This window comes from Adelges cooleyi, unplaced genomic scaffold (genome assembly GCF_023614345.1).
Source record: "Adelges cooleyi isolate 19-005CV unplaced genomic scaffold, UGA_ACOO_1.1 ACOO_flye_CR_arks_rails_tigmint_CR_PRNA_574, whole genome shotgun sequence".
NCBI lineage: Eukaryota > Metazoa > Arthropoda > Insecta > Hemiptera > Adelgidae > Adelges > Adelges cooleyi.
Window position 1 is genome coordinate 14,445,817 of NW_026096268.1, and position 17,358 is coordinate 14,463,174.

The following is a 17,358-nucleotide window of genomic DNA, read 5'->3' on the forward strand; positions in this document are numbered from 1 at the left end:
TTTTGATATGAAAAACCCGACTTTACTCGATTGGTTACACATTTAACTTGATATTTACAATTATATTCATAATTATCTTTTGTTAAAAAATAAAAACTACTTCTCTTGAGACCATTGTTGAATTTTAAAGTCACTAAAGTGTAAATTCGTCAAGTGAAACAACGACTGAAAGTTTATGCGTTCTGAGACATTGGGGATTGTACACTTTCAGTAAACTCTAAACTGACAGTGACTGACATTGTGTTGACATGGACAATTATTTCCAGTGGAGTTTTGTAGAATTACTAACACAATTGCAAAATTACTAACATCGTAAATACTTCATGTTATTAAACTTACCGAAACACATAAAACTTGTATCATATTGTTATTTTATGACAACTCGTACATGTTTAATTACTGTATACTGGTATACAATTATTTTCCTTAATTTAATTTCGTTCGCCTGGGACCATAATAATTGTGATATATTATGTGAATGTATTAAAAATGGGTCTTTCAAAATCTAGTTTTACAAAAAAAAAAAAAAATACTACCAGCGAATAAATAGAACTATTTCGCGAAAAAATTGTTTAAAATTCAAATTATTAAATATTTTGAAATTCTATTGATTTTTTCATTTGTTTTAGTATTTTGAACAACTTTTTCAGCGAATATCTTTTTTTTTTTTATCTACAAATTATTATATTTTAAATAAGCGTATTTGTACGAATCGTATACAAGGCTAGCATAACTATTTTTTTTGAACCAAACAATTAGACCTATTCAGTACTGTAAAATTAATTTGTTATATACAGTAACCATCTAGGGGGTCCCATACCATATATATTTTGTTCAACACACATATACCTCGACGCTCCACGCTATACCTGGCCACACAATAAATTGTGCGCTATCAAAATGCAATAATTCCCGATACACATAGTAACGAGCATACAGCGGTTCACTGAAGTTTATCGTTCCCAAGTGTAACATTAGAACTGATATAACCATCACGTATTTTTAATTCATTGCTGCCGACTTTGCGTTATTATCATCTATCATTCCAGTTGCATAATATAAATATATCAAAAAAATATACAATGCAAAAATATATCGATGACTAACCATAAAAAAATGATTATAAGTGATAACTAATAGTGACTGCCTTTTGTGATTAATACTAGTGTATCTAATATCTAAATGTAAGCCGGGTCATGCGGCACGAAAAAAAAGAGAAATTACATTATATTATTTTAATGATATTATGTCATTGAAAATGGATAAATAATTTTACAACAATTATTGCGCCAACGCATTTAGAATAGTTTCAAAATATGTTTACATCATATTTTTGACAGGAAATAAGTAATATGTATGTGTGTACAAGAACTATTTTCAAAACATCAAACACTCTTATTTACTTTTTTAAAATTTTCTATAAAACCCCACTAAAATATTTAGAAAATATTTCCATTTTTAATCTGCTGTCTTTTAAGTTTTCCGATTAATATTTGTTTTTAAAGTCAAAAAGCCTCTTTTTTATATTTTCCTTAGTCTACTCTTAGTTTCTTGAAAGAAAAATATTTTTTACATACTAACTAATCTTTTGTCCTATTCATATGAACACAAATTTGATCACTTATCATTATAAATGTACTGGATTTTATAGACAATTGCTTCGTATATTTTGCCGTACTCATTATAACAATAGAGACTATAATTTATAACTATCAGACATATTCATATAAAAACATAATAATTGGAGATGTTTGAACAGTTCATACTAGTTTTACCTATTACAATTGACAACGATTATGCAAAGAAGCATTTAACGTCATTCTGTCTACTTACCATCTGTCTAAAGTTATTAAAATGTTATTGATATATCGAAAAACAAATTGTGTCTTATTATTAAATGAAACTGTAATTATATTACTTTATTAAACTGCAACTTGGTTTAATAACTATAGATTCAACATCATATCCATTTTCATAGTTTTATTTAATTTAATTTATTAACTTTATCTGGCAATTTACATTTTTCAGTTCCACACAACTCTTGTTTTTTTTCTTTATCACCCTAAACAACATACAGTTATTATTTTTTTTACAATAATATAATTGACAAAAAATACAAACCAATATTGGTGACAAAAAAATATTATTTCAATTGTAACAAACGCCAGTCGTTGTTCGCTAACAAAATATTGTGTGCCGAAATTGAATGTACTAGTAAGTTATAGTGTCCGGCTAGAATAAACTGTGACCTTTGATGAGAGGTTTAAAGTGGGGACGAGATAGAAGTGACTAGAAGGATAGTATAGAGGATAAATGAACGTGACGCGGTTAGATAATATTGTATTTTGGAGAGAAATCATCTAATGATTAATTACAGCTTAGGTCGTCCAAATACGGGTCATGTGCTGTAGGGTAGCAGAAATTTTAATCTTGTTATACAGTCTACAACAATTTCTGACTTGATAATGTATTTTTAAAAACCAAACTCGAAGGTTCTCAGAGTCCTTTTTATCCTTTTTGATATAAATTTAATCATACCTACTAGATAAACATAACGTATGTTAAAACCCGGTGAAGTATGACGAATCTAAACATGATTGAGAGTAAAAAAATGTTAATTGAGAATAATAAATAAAGTTTGGCAAATTTAAGTCTAGATTTACACTACTTACAATATTTATCGAAAAAATATTATTAACAGCTGTTAAGTTCCGCCGAGATAAGTTATCACTTTACTCAATAGGATGATATTAGATGATAAGTAGATGATATTAGTATATAAGCTATAATCAATTATTGCTTTGGCCGGTTTTACTTCAAAACATAATATATAATTGCGTTTTCGTTCGTCCCAAACTACTCATGAAAAGTAATTTCTGGTCAGATAAACACAACTTTTTGAAATAAATAATATGGTTAAGTATTTGGCCGGTAAATTCGAGTTACATATTTTGTTCTGTAGAAAGATATTTTGTTTGTTTTGTCAAAAACCAATTTAAGTACAAAACTTTTCACTAGCGCCGGGTTGCTATGTAAAAACAAGTTGAACTAGATTCTAATACTGTACCACATAATAAAATGCATCGCTAAAACCGTCGGTCGATCATTATTGTAAGACCAAAGCTCTCCTTGTCTACATCAGAAGTTAGACAACGCTATTAGTGTAAACGGTCTGACCAAATAAACACAAAGCCATTTACATTAAATATACATTTAAACTTGTCAAATACATATGTGTTTGTTCACAACAAACAGTTGTGACTTGTTGTTGAATTTGTTAAATAATAAATTGAATCAGCGAAACTCAGATCAAATCGAAATTAAATACATTTTGTTACTCAAACGTTTTCGGAAAGTGAATTATATCCAGTGTGTTCTTTCTGTAATAAATAATAAATACATACTATGTTTTATTTTAGAGTAGCTTTACTTTTGATAGTTAATATTGTTCGGTGCTATTTTGAGGTTAATTTAGTGTAATTGAACGCCATTTCGCTCTTCGGGCGGTGCCACGAAAATTCCAAAAGAGTCTTTGGGGATATTTTAGTCTAAATACAGGCTTTAGCTTTCCGTTTCTGATGGGATCCCTTGATTTAGCTTTAAAAAAAACGGACAATCCCGGGTACGGACTATTCGCCAGTTCGCAGTTTGCACCGTAGCGCTTTATTAGCTTGGATATTTTTTTTTTTTATATAACATAGTATAGTATTTTTCCATCGCCGTTTTTCATTTTACTGCTCGTCACGACAAATTTAAAAAAAAAACCTTCCAGTAATGAATTGCTTATATTATATATCTGCTAATTGTCCGCGCCATGAACTGGAAGCATCGCCATCGGGGTTAATCATAATTATTTAGCTTGGAAAAAAAAACATATACATAGACACGCACAATAAAGCCGTATGTGCGAGATTAAGAACTCGACGCGGTGGCCGAAACCGTAATAAATCGTAAGTGTTCTCCCTTCGACCAGCACACAACAAATATAGCCTGTTATAATATGAACGAGCTCCAATATAGTACGTCTATGTACTCACAAATTGAACCGCTTGATTTATACTCTGTGATGGGTTCGATATACTCGGCATCGACAAGATTTCGTGAACATCAAACATGCCTACCCCGTACTGCCGTGATTCATTAAATTATCCACGCCATACTTAAGAGAATATATTATATATTATACCTAGCAAACGGCACATTATAAATGTTGTCAAAACAATATAATAAAATATTCAGGAAAGCAAAGGGATTTGCTTTGAAAATCGTTATACACATACTATGGTATGTTGAACAGTATGTAAACTGTTCGACAATAATGTATCATAATAATATTGGTAATCTGATATACTACCGATATAGATACCAGAGCATTTTTCGGATATTGAGCCATCTGTAAAATTCAGCCCCCATACGAAAATGGCATCAAACCTAAACAGCTAAATCAAGTTTCTGTCCACGCGTTAATATCTTACTAAAATTTGTACAAGCACATGTTGACGAAGAGTCTTCACTTCCGGTATAACGCTGCTGTCGGTCTGTCTGTTGTAAGCTCTGATGATAGAATTGCCACTGAAAATATATGCTCATACGTTAAAGTGTATTAATTTTTTATGGTTAAGGGTCTTATAAATATTTTATAAGACCCTTATTTTATATTGTATTCTTTACTATAAGCCCACAAGACGTGTTGCTTAACTTCGTAAAAGATTATCGGATCATGTCAACATTTTTTATGGATACATACATTTTAATTTTAATTTCACTGACAAAAAATATACAACTCCCTTTTTTTACTATTATTATTAACTTGTTTTCAGAGACAAATGAACTCGCTACTTAAGAAAAAAATTAGATTGGCATTCGATTGTCCTTTTTTTAATAGTAATTTGTAAATAGTCATTTGTTCGCGTTCAACGCCCAAATATATAAATATATATATATATGTATATAAATAATCCCTGCCAGACGGGCTCCGATGGGGTTTTGATTTGTCAGGTTGGGATTACAGCTGCGGCTGTCGACTTAACGTTGACCGAACAAGTTTTCGTCCTGGGAAGAAGAAGAGACGTTTCTACCACTTTATCTAGTCGGTGGTGGTCAGAGAAAGAATCTGCCAGGCACCGAAAGTCGAACCGACTGCCTTGCTTAAGTACACCGGACGTTCATCCCACTCGGTTGCACCGTCAACCGTAGTAGGTATATTGACATTTCGGTAAAATATCTAATGTAAAATGTCACCATCGCAAATATGATTTACCGACCAACGAGAATGCCCGGTAAATTAATGGATCGCTGTGTAATTATTTAACAGCGCTAAGGATTTGCGGTTGCGGAGAAACTCGAGAAAAATTATTGTTTAGGGTTTAATAATGATATTTTGACGGTTCAACAAGGACAATACGGGTCCGGGTCCTTGTAGTGAATGCGCCTAATATCGTGTGTACAGGTAAACGACAAAATATGTGACCTATGCGGGAATCTAAAATTTTCAGAGATTGCCACCAACATGTTGGCTTTTGTTTTCCGCATAATATTCTAGAACCGATAAAATGTATTACATCCATTAGTGTGCACAGGAGCCTGTATAATATCGGCATAATAATAATAATAATAATTATTAATAACACACCGTTTCACCGCAAAGTAGTGTAATGGCGTACATTACATTATACTTTGACGTTGCGTTATACCTAGTAGTATCGGTTAAATATTACACCGGTAGTTTAAAAAAGATAAATGTTTTATTCTATTTTCTTAAATATAATACTGAATATAAATTTCATAATACTATAATATAAGTACATTTAATTGTAATTTAATTTGTATTCATCGTAAAGCTGCAATGCACTTAAACGCAGTGTTTAGATTATTTTAACAAACCTCATCCAGACAATTCACATAATATATTGCATTGAAATATGTTTACAAAATCTGTAATGCAATATGATTGTATAAAATATAAATTTACCGAGTGCAAAAATAACTTTTGTCGTTTGAACAAATTATAACGTTAAATACATTGTCTTTTCAAAAGCAAATATAGTTGCTATGTATGCGTTTCATTTGTTATAACATCGTTGAATTTTTTTTTTTGAAAACAAATTAATATAAAATAAGGTTACCGTTTCGAAAATAACTTTTTTTTACCCATTGGCTGGACTCTACTCGTTCGTACATAAGCAAAAACGGCGACGGGCGTTCTTTATTTCTTATTATATATTTTCAAGAAGTTTATATTTGTTCAGTGCACGACGACGACGACGACGGGGAAAACTTATACGTTTTATTACCGCAAAAAATAGTTACTTTGTATGAAAAAAAAAAACCGAAAAGAAGGTAAAAAATTGGTCAAGTCCCAGTCGGCCAAGCCATTGAACCGTCTGGTCTTTGGGCGCGGAAAAGAGAAGACCTGAATGAAAACCGTTACGCGGTACCCTCACAGTATTTGAGACACGATTAACGCGCCCAAAGTCCGCTTGCCCGCGTTCCCGGGGAAATTTAATATGTAAACTTTCAACTGCCGCTCATTTATCTCTTATGCAATCAGAGTTTTGAAAACTCCTAGACCGGTCAAGTCATTATTTCGCATTAAACCAACTGAAATTAATGGTTCAAAAAAGTTTTCGGTTCTCAGGTTATTCCCGACGACCCCCGCCCGTCTCGGCGCCACGGCCATCGGTACGATAAATCAACTCGGAAAATAGCACTTCTTCCTTCTGTGGCAGCCTTGAAGGCCAATCCTTATGTTCCCATCGCGTACAAATCACCGAGACAATCGTAAACCGTCGGTGTTGTACAGGTGAATTACACAGCTGTTATGAATTATTATTGCACGAGTTGAGTAGCAAAAACAATAGAGCGTTGGAAGCCATTAGACCGACCGCGCAGAAATTATTGTTCTCAAATGCCCGGCTATTGTGTTCGCGACCAATTTATTAGGACATTTTGATAATAATATTGTATTATTATGATTATAATATATCGGTGTGATAATAAACACGGTCATTGGCTAAAATGGAACCTGGCGACAGGGGTGCACGACAAATGCCTATACACTGCGCCGCGCCACCATTGTATAACTGCCGCATCTTCAACATTTTACTATATTGTAATGGTTGACTAAATTGTACCATTGAAATGTCACTACTACTATATGAATAACAAGTAGAAGTTTATTCCCTGTTAAGCGCCACTACATTAATACATTCAAAAACTAATGTTATTACTTCATAAGTATTTTATAATGCATACCATCACAAATACTGCATATATTTACATTAACTAGGTAAAAGCGCTTACTGGATATTATGTTTACAATATAAACACAGACACCACGTAAAAATTGTGTTATAAATATATTAATTTGCATAAATAGAGGGTTTCAAAATGTATATAGGCTCAGTTGAGATGAATTATACATTAATAACATACCTACAGATATTTCGCTATTTTTTTGCCACAAGAATTCATTTGGTTGGTTGAGTCTTTCACGTCGTTAACTTAAATTATACATAAAAGCGACGACCAAACAGAATATTATTATTATTTACACAATATTTTTCTCGAGTAATCTCAATTGAAGTGTCTTCGTGTCATTTATTTTATTCAGTGCCGTGGCTCTGAAGCCACAGGTGGTTGCTAAAAGTATAAAATAACGGCATTGTAAAAGGTTAAATGAGATTCCCACATAAAGCCTACCTCGTTCAATGCTTAGGTCTTTTGCCGAATTTAATCAAACTTAACTGGTTTTTATCAGGGATTGAAAACGTATCTAACTTGATGCAATATAACGTTTCTGAATGTTAGTTATTTGAAAATAACATTTAACCATAGAATAAAATAAATAATTTTGTTCTATTTTAACATATAACGTTCATTTGTGTATAATATGTTAACCAAAAACATTGTCAGTCCCGGGTATTTATAAATAATAAAAAGGCGGTTAAAAAATATTTATACATAATAAAAACTTGGCGTTATGGCATTATGATTCAGTGTGTATGAAGCGGAAAAAAAGCCGTTTAATCGTTTGTGGTTTAAGTTTTTTTTAGCGGATCCTCGTGGATTTAGTGCTACTGCATAATTACAGTTGAAATTTAAAGGTAACCTAACTACCACAATAATGTTATCATTGAGCATCAACCGAGCGTGTACGTCATTCGTGTTTATACAGTATATATTTTTCGTTATGCGACAACACAATCATTAGTCACATCAAGTTATGTCTAATAATATACTGTTAGTGTGCCTACGCAATTATTAATTATTATTATGCTGTCACAGTTTCATATGTATTTAAAGTTAAGTTAAATCCTAAAGTACAGTAATGCAATCAATATTAATTTATCGTTGACCCATTAAAATACAATAATTTATTATTTGATGATTTGCGGCAAACATAATGAAACATTCGATTTGGCAAATCCGATACTGATGTATTGGCGACACTTGACTAATTTCATGCAAAACATTAGTGCAGTCGCTCTAAGTAACCAAATAATTATCATCAATTTCCCATTAGCAAGCAGTCTGGCTTAGACTTTATATGAGGTCAATAAGTACGTCCAAACCACCGCCATCAAACATTTGTCACAAAATAGCACCGCTAAGACATAACGAGATGAGATCACCGTGTTTAAATTGTATCACATAAAAGACTTCTTCATAAATTTGTTCAGCGTCTTGATCTGGTGAGTGAAGTTTGTATATTAAGTGGACATGTGGTAGTTGATTTCGTCAATTAATAAAATTAGTTATAAAATAAAATTATTCACTTTATAGTATATTTTAATAATTTTTACATTGAAAAATAAAATAATTGTCAAAATATGATTGCATCAAATGTTGGCAAAGAATCGTATATTAATAACGAAAAATATGTATTAATAATAAACTTAAATATTCTTTAACTTTTTTTAAAAACTTCAAACAAACTTATAGTATTGTCCACCAACTTCAACAAAAATTTAATTCACCCTTGTGTTTACAAGTCAACATTGGTCTAGTTCACGTCACGATATTATCTATTCAATATGTCTTATAATATATTGTTGACGAGGGTACAAAAAATATATAACTTGACCTGACCTGTAAAAGTATATTATCCTATAAAAATGTATACCGTTTTACCTTTAATAATAATGATCGGGTAACGTGAGTCATATACTTGGTACAAACCAAACCATTAAAATGTCTTGCTGGTATTATAATTTGTCTAGCTAAAGTTCTACAAATTTGATTAAAGGTAGATGTAGAGATGAGCTAATAAAACATAAATCATTTACTCCAAAATCTGAGAGAAATTTTTTTTTTATTAAGAAAAAACCCGAAAAGAGGAAAACATTTTGAAAGTAGTCAAAAGTCTGGGTTGCAACGTTAGAGTAAGTCAACAGATATCTGAAAAATAGTTTCATTATGTTGGGAAAAAATAAATCCTAATCATGTCCAACCTAACTTTAGAAATACAATTTGAAACAAGTTATTGTTATAACATTACTTTTGTATTTCTATCATCTACAGCGATTCGCATCGAAGAGTTTATTATATCACTTTCAGTTGTAATAATTTTTGTGGACCCGTGACCTTCCTCCTCGATATACACCTTTCCCATTGTGCATTTTTTTTTTGTATTTATGTTATTATTATTCATGATACGATACAAACCCATTACGAATGTAAATAACTTTTTTTAAGCTTACCGACAAAGTGTCGAAATAATAAAATATGAAGGTTGGAGAATAATATAATAACGTTGTTCCAACATTTTTATATTTTAAACATATTTTGTTAACCGCATATAGTTTAAGAACATAATAATATAGAGCGGTTTGGACTTTGGAGGTATTTTTTATACATATAACCACCAAATAAACTTGTTAAATAATTACAAAAACGCTCGTCTCATAATTGAGATTGGGTTTAACAATATATATATATACCAAATTAAAAGAAGAAAAAAACATAATGTTATATATTTATAAAGTTATTATATACTTATATAGGTTAGGTATAATGAAAACACTTGATCCATTACTTGAAAATACTTCTAAGAACGTGGTATTTTCTTACACGGACTTATGGATTCAACTAGAGATTTAATTAATTATCTTACCGTACGTTAAGGTAAAGTTTATCATGGTAACTTTTGTGTAATTACCGATGTCTTTAGCAACGCAGAGATTCAGAAACTAAGAGACACTGAAAAGACGCTTTAATAAAAGTCTAACTTTTTTAATTTACCTTTATTGCCAAGTTTACAGAAGCTGTTAGCTAGCGTTTTTTTTTTCATTATTATTAATTTACTTGTTTAAAGATCAGATGACGCATAATACTCTTTAAAATTATATATTTTTTAATAATTTTCTTTTTATCGTCACCTACCGGACATAATTGTATAACACTACAAAGTTTTGAACTCTTTTCTTTTTAATTAATATTCTCTACTGTACTATCACTACACTGAGAGTATAATGGGAGTTAAAAATGTGTTCTGAAATATCGATAACAGTCTATAGCCAATCGGCTAATGTAAACAATCACAGTTAAAATCGTATTAATTAACTGTACCAAATCGGCATCGGTGTTAATAATCGGAAACGCATCGTAACATGTATTCGTTTTTTTATTATTATACCACTCTAGCCGGGTACAATATCAAACTAAAATTAGGTACACGCGGCTTTGAATAATTTGAATCAATAATAATAAGTACATACAGATGACCGTTCGCATTGTTCAGGTTGACTTTAAAATTTGACTGGGGGACGCGGTTGGATAGATACCGAACACACAACGCGTATAATTTATCCGGTCAACGGGGAATTATGTTATGTATGAAGGCCGTGGGTTCTCAGATATACATAAGCCCTGTTATGAAATAAACCCATTGGCATTAGTCTCTCAATTTGCTATTTCCAAAACGATTAATGGCTAATGTTTATCAAAACTAACGGCTTCCACGATCCTCCTCGTTCTTCCACCGATCGTTGTATGCATATTCATACAATGTGGGCAGCCACTATGTGATTATGCACTATGCTTTTCCAAAAACCGAAATGTGCAAACAGTTTTCCTTGTTGTACCACTTACTTCTTAACGCCGGGTTCTAATTAAAGGTAGACAATTTTCTAAAATAACACTTTGAGTTTGATGAAGCCGACTGAAAATTTAAATATTTTTTTACAATGGCTTTAATTTCGACACGGCGGAGAGAAGGAGTTTTTAAGAAAGTATATTTTGGGGCTTCCGGGTAAGTTTTGTACAACAAGCATGTTAACGAGACCATGCGGGGGCCGTCACTTGAACAAATTTAAATATTGCGCCCATCGTGAAAGGACACATAAACACTTTAAAATGCCGTCTGCGTAGACAACAGATTACTTATGCCCCGCCCTGCCTCCGCTTCACCCCGCCTATTGTGCAAACCGTTGTTTTAATTTAAATCAGATTTCCATATTAATTATGATAACAAACTGCCGGGGTTTCGTATAGTCTGCGAAGGCGACGTTACCTACAATAACACCAAGAATATATATTATATACAGTGAAACAATAAAATACAAAGATAATATTACATTGTATAGGCATACTGGAAATTAATTCTAATTAAAATCTGAGTTTAAATTTGAGACCCTAACACTTTCATGCACGGATCTAACATTGAAACTTTCCGACTATAAACTTAAATTTGTAATTTAATTAATTTTTTAATTTAGTTAATTTTATACATCATATTATCATATGTTTTTTGTTGGTGCACGAACTCATTTCACGACCAAAATTCTAAAGAAATATTAATATTATAGTCTAATTTTTGAGCAACAAACAATTTATTCCACACAATATTATAACGCTATATTGACATCAAATAAAATGATATTGAAAGTACTTAATCGGAAACAGACTTTCAGGCTAACAAAAAAGTTTAGGTAACCATGAAGTCGGATATCAAGTATATCTTTTCGTATAAAGGGGTCACAAACTTGGAGTCTTGAATATAATTATTTTAATTAATATGATTTAATGGTAATCATGACTATTATAGTAAAAAATAATAAGTTATTTCCCTTAGTTGCCGACACAGAGTTTTTTCTTGGTTAGCTGGTTTTACCATTTAAATCTAGATTTGTTTTGTTTTTAAGGGTGATTACATACAAACTCAACACATATTAAAAAAAATAACTGTCATAGACAAACTTAATTGTCTGCTCGAAACTTGCACGTGCCTGCGACTTTCTATTTAACTATATCGTACAACATATTATTACTATTTTTGCCCATTCTAGTTGTAACCTAAAATCACCCAAAAAGGTAAAATATGCCAGTAGTCTACAACTACTATAGTTCCGCCCAAACCATAGTTGCGTTTTCGGATAGAACTAGGTGACGTTTAGCAAGAGTATGATAGTATATTTGAGGCGTCTAGTTTCAAAACCGGCTAAAGCAATTTGTTGAAAATTAAATAATCTCTATTTGACATATTCAATAATCATTTTACACGCCACGTAACACCAGTGTGTCCACTTAAGAAAAAAAAATATGCGTTTTAATGTTTTTAAAATGTCTTTTAGCTGGTTTTGAAACTGGAAAAGCCTCGTTTCATAATAATTGGCGCGTGCGCGGTCGACGCTATAGTATAATGTTATATAAAACCCAGAATTCGGTGCAACTCGAGCAAACGGAGCAGGTATACTCGAGTAGTAGGCAAGATATAAGAAACGAGAGTGACGGGGTGAAGGCAAAAAAAAAGGGGGGGGGGGTGAGGTGGGGCGGGTTGTGTGTAAAAATATAAGCGGAAGAAGTGCGTGTGCGGATTGGTGTGATACACTGATGTAGTTGTGGATAAAAGTCTACTCCATCTCGTAATAATAAATCTAACCGCCGTCGCCTCCTCGTGGCGTACAGTCGTGAAAGAAACACGTCGGTCTGATACTATATGTCAGACTGTATACTTCGGAAAAGCGTCGGCAAAGTAAAAAAAAAAAAAAAAATAATAATAAATGACCACCACCATCAACACTGCACATACATCGATCTCGTATATACATACACACACACACATATATATATATATATGTATGTATTGTGTAGAATAAATTGTAAGTACCGTCGGAGTAAGACGGTGGCGGAATGGTGTCGAAATTGGTTCTTTTGGGGGGTTGATCATACGCGCCGTTGACAGACAGCGAATTTAAATGAAATAATTCCAATATTATATCTCTCCCTACGCCGGAAAAAAGACCATTGATTTTTTTCGATTGACGTGCAGCTTAATAAAAGCATCTATCACTCTTGTTTCTTTCTTCTCTATTTTTTTTCTTCGGTATTTAATCAACTCGGAAGTCGCATCGGCTTATATACTTATATTTGTATGTACATACTAAGGACTGGATAATTACAGCGCATAGGATATACATACTAGGTTTGGCAGCGCCGGCCGTCGATTAATTTGTGTTTACGCGTTTACAAGTCGACGTTTAATCGGATTTCCTTGGCACTTGTTAATTAACGCGTTGGACGCCTACCACCCACTGTGTATAGTGTATACATTTATTAATATATATATATATTTATACAGTACCATAATATAATATTTATATTATACATAACGGACGTGACTGCGTTGCACGTCGTCGTGCGTAAACCGTTAGTGAACCCGTAGGTCGTTTGTGAGAGCGTTTATATTGAGTAACAATATTTCTATTGAATTACAATTTGTCTCTATAAGGATTATGGCATTGGACGTATCCTCGCACTTTTGTTTTATAATCATACACATCCGGAGTTGGCAAAAATAACTCAAGTGCAAACCCAAAATGACCCAATGGTCAAATAATCAGTGTTTTCATTTAAAAATGCGGATTTCATATTCATAGTATTTTTTTTTTATCGAGTGTTTGATAACTCAGCCAAAATAATTTCTCGTATTTAATGAACTTGGCCTTGAGCAGCAAACAATTTAATAGTTCCTTCAAAGATTTGCACATAACGCGTAGAAAGCTATTATAAGTGTAAGCTTTCCATGACCTAATTTAAATAAAGTATTAATATTTTCTCTGGTCGAGACTATGGCTCGGTTACTTTCGTTAGGCTCCGTATCTATTGGTTAGCCGGACTCCGGTCCGTGTTGAAATGATACTAGGTCAAATAAAATACAAAATGTTTTGTTGACTTTTCTTCACCTTGCCCCTTATAGTAAATGGGGTTGGTCATCTAAAATCACTCTCTCTGTCACCGTTTTTTTATTCGCTCCACGTGATATATATTAATATCTTCTCAGTTTTGCCACAATATGCTGATTCAGAAGGTTCGTTGCTTAATCGCGTTCGCATACAATGTCTTTTGCAAATAAAATGCCGTCGCAGCGGTAACGCGTTCAAATGCAATTTTCGGACTCTTTTTTTTTTTTTTTTATTACAATATGGTTGCGAAAAGGTCAAGGTAAGTGAACTGGGTAGTGATGGAAAATTTTCCCGACTTCACCACTGTTTGAGTCCACGAAATCATTCTTTAGGATTTCATAAGTTCACCACTTGTGTACTATCATTACACTCATATATTAAAACAATATTCACTAAGTCTTTTGCATTAAACACTCTGTGGCTGTGTAGAAAACAATTTGAACTTTTATTCTTAGCTAATGCCTTTATAAGATAAATTACAACCTGAAATCCAGAACTCGTGCAAAACAATCCATTTTCTCTGAAAAGTGCTGTTAATTAATTAAACGCGAATATTAAAAGTTGAAAACTGAAAAGTAGGCAGCAGCAACGGTCTGCTATACATATATAGCATTTATCATTTAATATATATATATATATATTATATTAAATAAACGAGCCAGAAATGAGATGCTGCGACCATTCATTTAAAAATGATAAAATTCCATTTAAGAAAATCGCTTTGATGAAATACTGTAGCTAGAAATTGAAAGCTATGTCGAAATACCAATGTAATTTTATATTATACCTACATTTTTCAAAACGTATCTAATAATATAGTGGAACATTGTAAAACTGCTTCAATTCGGTACGTAGAACCTACTTTGAAATTCTGTGTGGGACTATTTACTATAATGTGATAATAAAATGTTTTTCCAACGATCAGGCATGTTTCTTACTTTGAAAAGTTTTCATGGAAGTAACTTAATCACTTATCTATTTTGCATTACCTTCGAACCGCAGCCACCCAAATATGTATTCTTTTTGTGTTATTATGACCCACAAGACACCTCACAATTTATTTGAAATAATTTCTAACTATTTCTTATACATATTTTTCAATTGCCTTACTTTTTTTTCCACTATTCATAATACACGTTTGGATTTCTCACTTTATTTCAATGATGTTTGATACTTTTCATGATCAAAGAGAAAAACGTATTGCGACTACTGGAATTGTATAACTTAGCTTTTCTTTGAAATTGTCATTAAGTTTCTTTACTGTGCAACTTTTCGTTTTAATTTTACTAGAATAACTTTTGTATAAATTAACACATAACAAACAGTTTATACTAAACACTCGACGCTGTTGTGCCGAGTTTTCATTAAAATATCCGTTCCTCGAGAAGTTTTAATAGCATAAAAAAAAATATATAAATTTAGACTTAAGAAACACACGCATGTAGGTACACTCAAAACGGCGTATTATTGTTTGTATATTATGCAGTTTTTATATAAAAAAAATTCACGGTGCTCATCACGTTATGGAAAAAAAAAATAAAAGCAATACATAAACATTAAAAAAAAAAATACCTTAGCAGAATCGCGTCGAATCCGATAAAATTGGTTTCACGGAATTACAATAAAACAGGTATCGTTGAAACGAATCCATCAAACGGTGAACACAACTTGGCAAGCGATCAATTTGTATTCAACGTATCAAATGGTCTGTCACGAAAACAAATCCAAAAAGTTTTGATTATGATATATTTGTGTTGAGCACTTTTTGTCTTGAGTTTGCGAAATATAATATGACATTCGAATATATATATATATATAGTGTTTGTGTATTTCTGAATAAATATTGATACATTATATCCGATATTATGGTTTTTTTTTTTTTTTAAGGGGTTCTGTTGTATATTATTAATATTTTAGCTTCGTTGCGGTATTTTTTGTTTTTGTTTATAATTAAAACTGCTTGTTTTCTCTCTTACAAACTCATCCTCGGCGCTTAGCACTTTCGGGCACGTATACCCGCAGTTAATGGACAACTAAATGAAAGCGGTTAATACTTGGAGCTTTCCGGCGACTCTCGGCAAAATGGGTTTTTAATATTCTTGACGAGCGAGCGATAGTTTTCGCGGGTACACTGCGCATACAAATTGGTACCCAGGACAGCGTCGCCGAGGAAAATTTGTAAATTCAGGTGGCAAATATAAAACAGCTTAGTATATGCGAAAGTTATATGAGTATTTTTGCTTTTCACTTTCCGCCTTGAGCAACAGCCCGGGAGACGACTTTTTTCGCGGTAAAATACATTTTCTTTTGTTTACCAACCATTAGTTTTTCCCCACGCCGAAGTCTTGTTATTGTAGTTAGTGCACGGTATTCCGATTAAACGATGCACCTGTACCACACACCCAGTAGGTATAGATCGAATATGACTATAACGGATGCTTTGCTCGGTATATATGTTCATATCAGTTTGAACTGATTACAGTGTGAAGCGACCGCACGAACACATACGTTGGAAACCTGACAATTATTATAATATGTACATCCGGAAAGTTCAGTTCGGCCATTTCAAAAATATATATCTACAACCTGACAAAGAAACATTTAGTTTTGAAACTAGTATATTTTTTTTTTATTACATAACTTAGCTAGATAAAACGTGACAAATATTTTGAGTAAAGAGGGTTTCACTATTCTCCGGATGAGCAGTTCCTTTTTTTGGTTTACCTTGAAACAACAATTTTCTTGTAATTTTCTTGCCCTTGATTATTCTTTTGACGTGTCGGTATTTCGACTACCGCAGGGCAAGTTTAATATTTAACGAGCGTTTCAAATATAATAATATTATAGTATGAATAATATAAGCAGCCATTAGTGTAAATTGCGCTTGTGAATTATGTAAAGTGTCCCAAGAAATTACTGATAATAATCCTTCAGTCACAACGTATGACGTTTTGCGTAGTAATTCGTCGGTTGAAATTTCGAGCCCTTTTTATTAAACTTAGGACACATTGTACTTTATGTCCGACAATAAAAAAAAACGCAACGCAACGTGTGTAAGTTTTCTATTTTAGCATTACTCCTTGAGTTTGGGCCGTTTTTTTTTTTTTTTTTTGTATACAAACTACAGCGTAAAACAACACATAATACGCGGGTAATGCATCATGTTGATCATGAG

The 17,358-nt window shown here is 32.3% G+C and overlaps 1 protein-coding gene across 1 annotated transcript in view; it reads left to right on the forward strand.

Moving 5' to 3' along the window:
* LOC126842884 (dopamine receptor 1-like) overlaps positions 1–17,358 on the forward strand; it is a 137,336-nt gene that overhangs the window by 107,391 nt on the left and 12,587 nt on the right. The window lies entirely within an intron of this gene.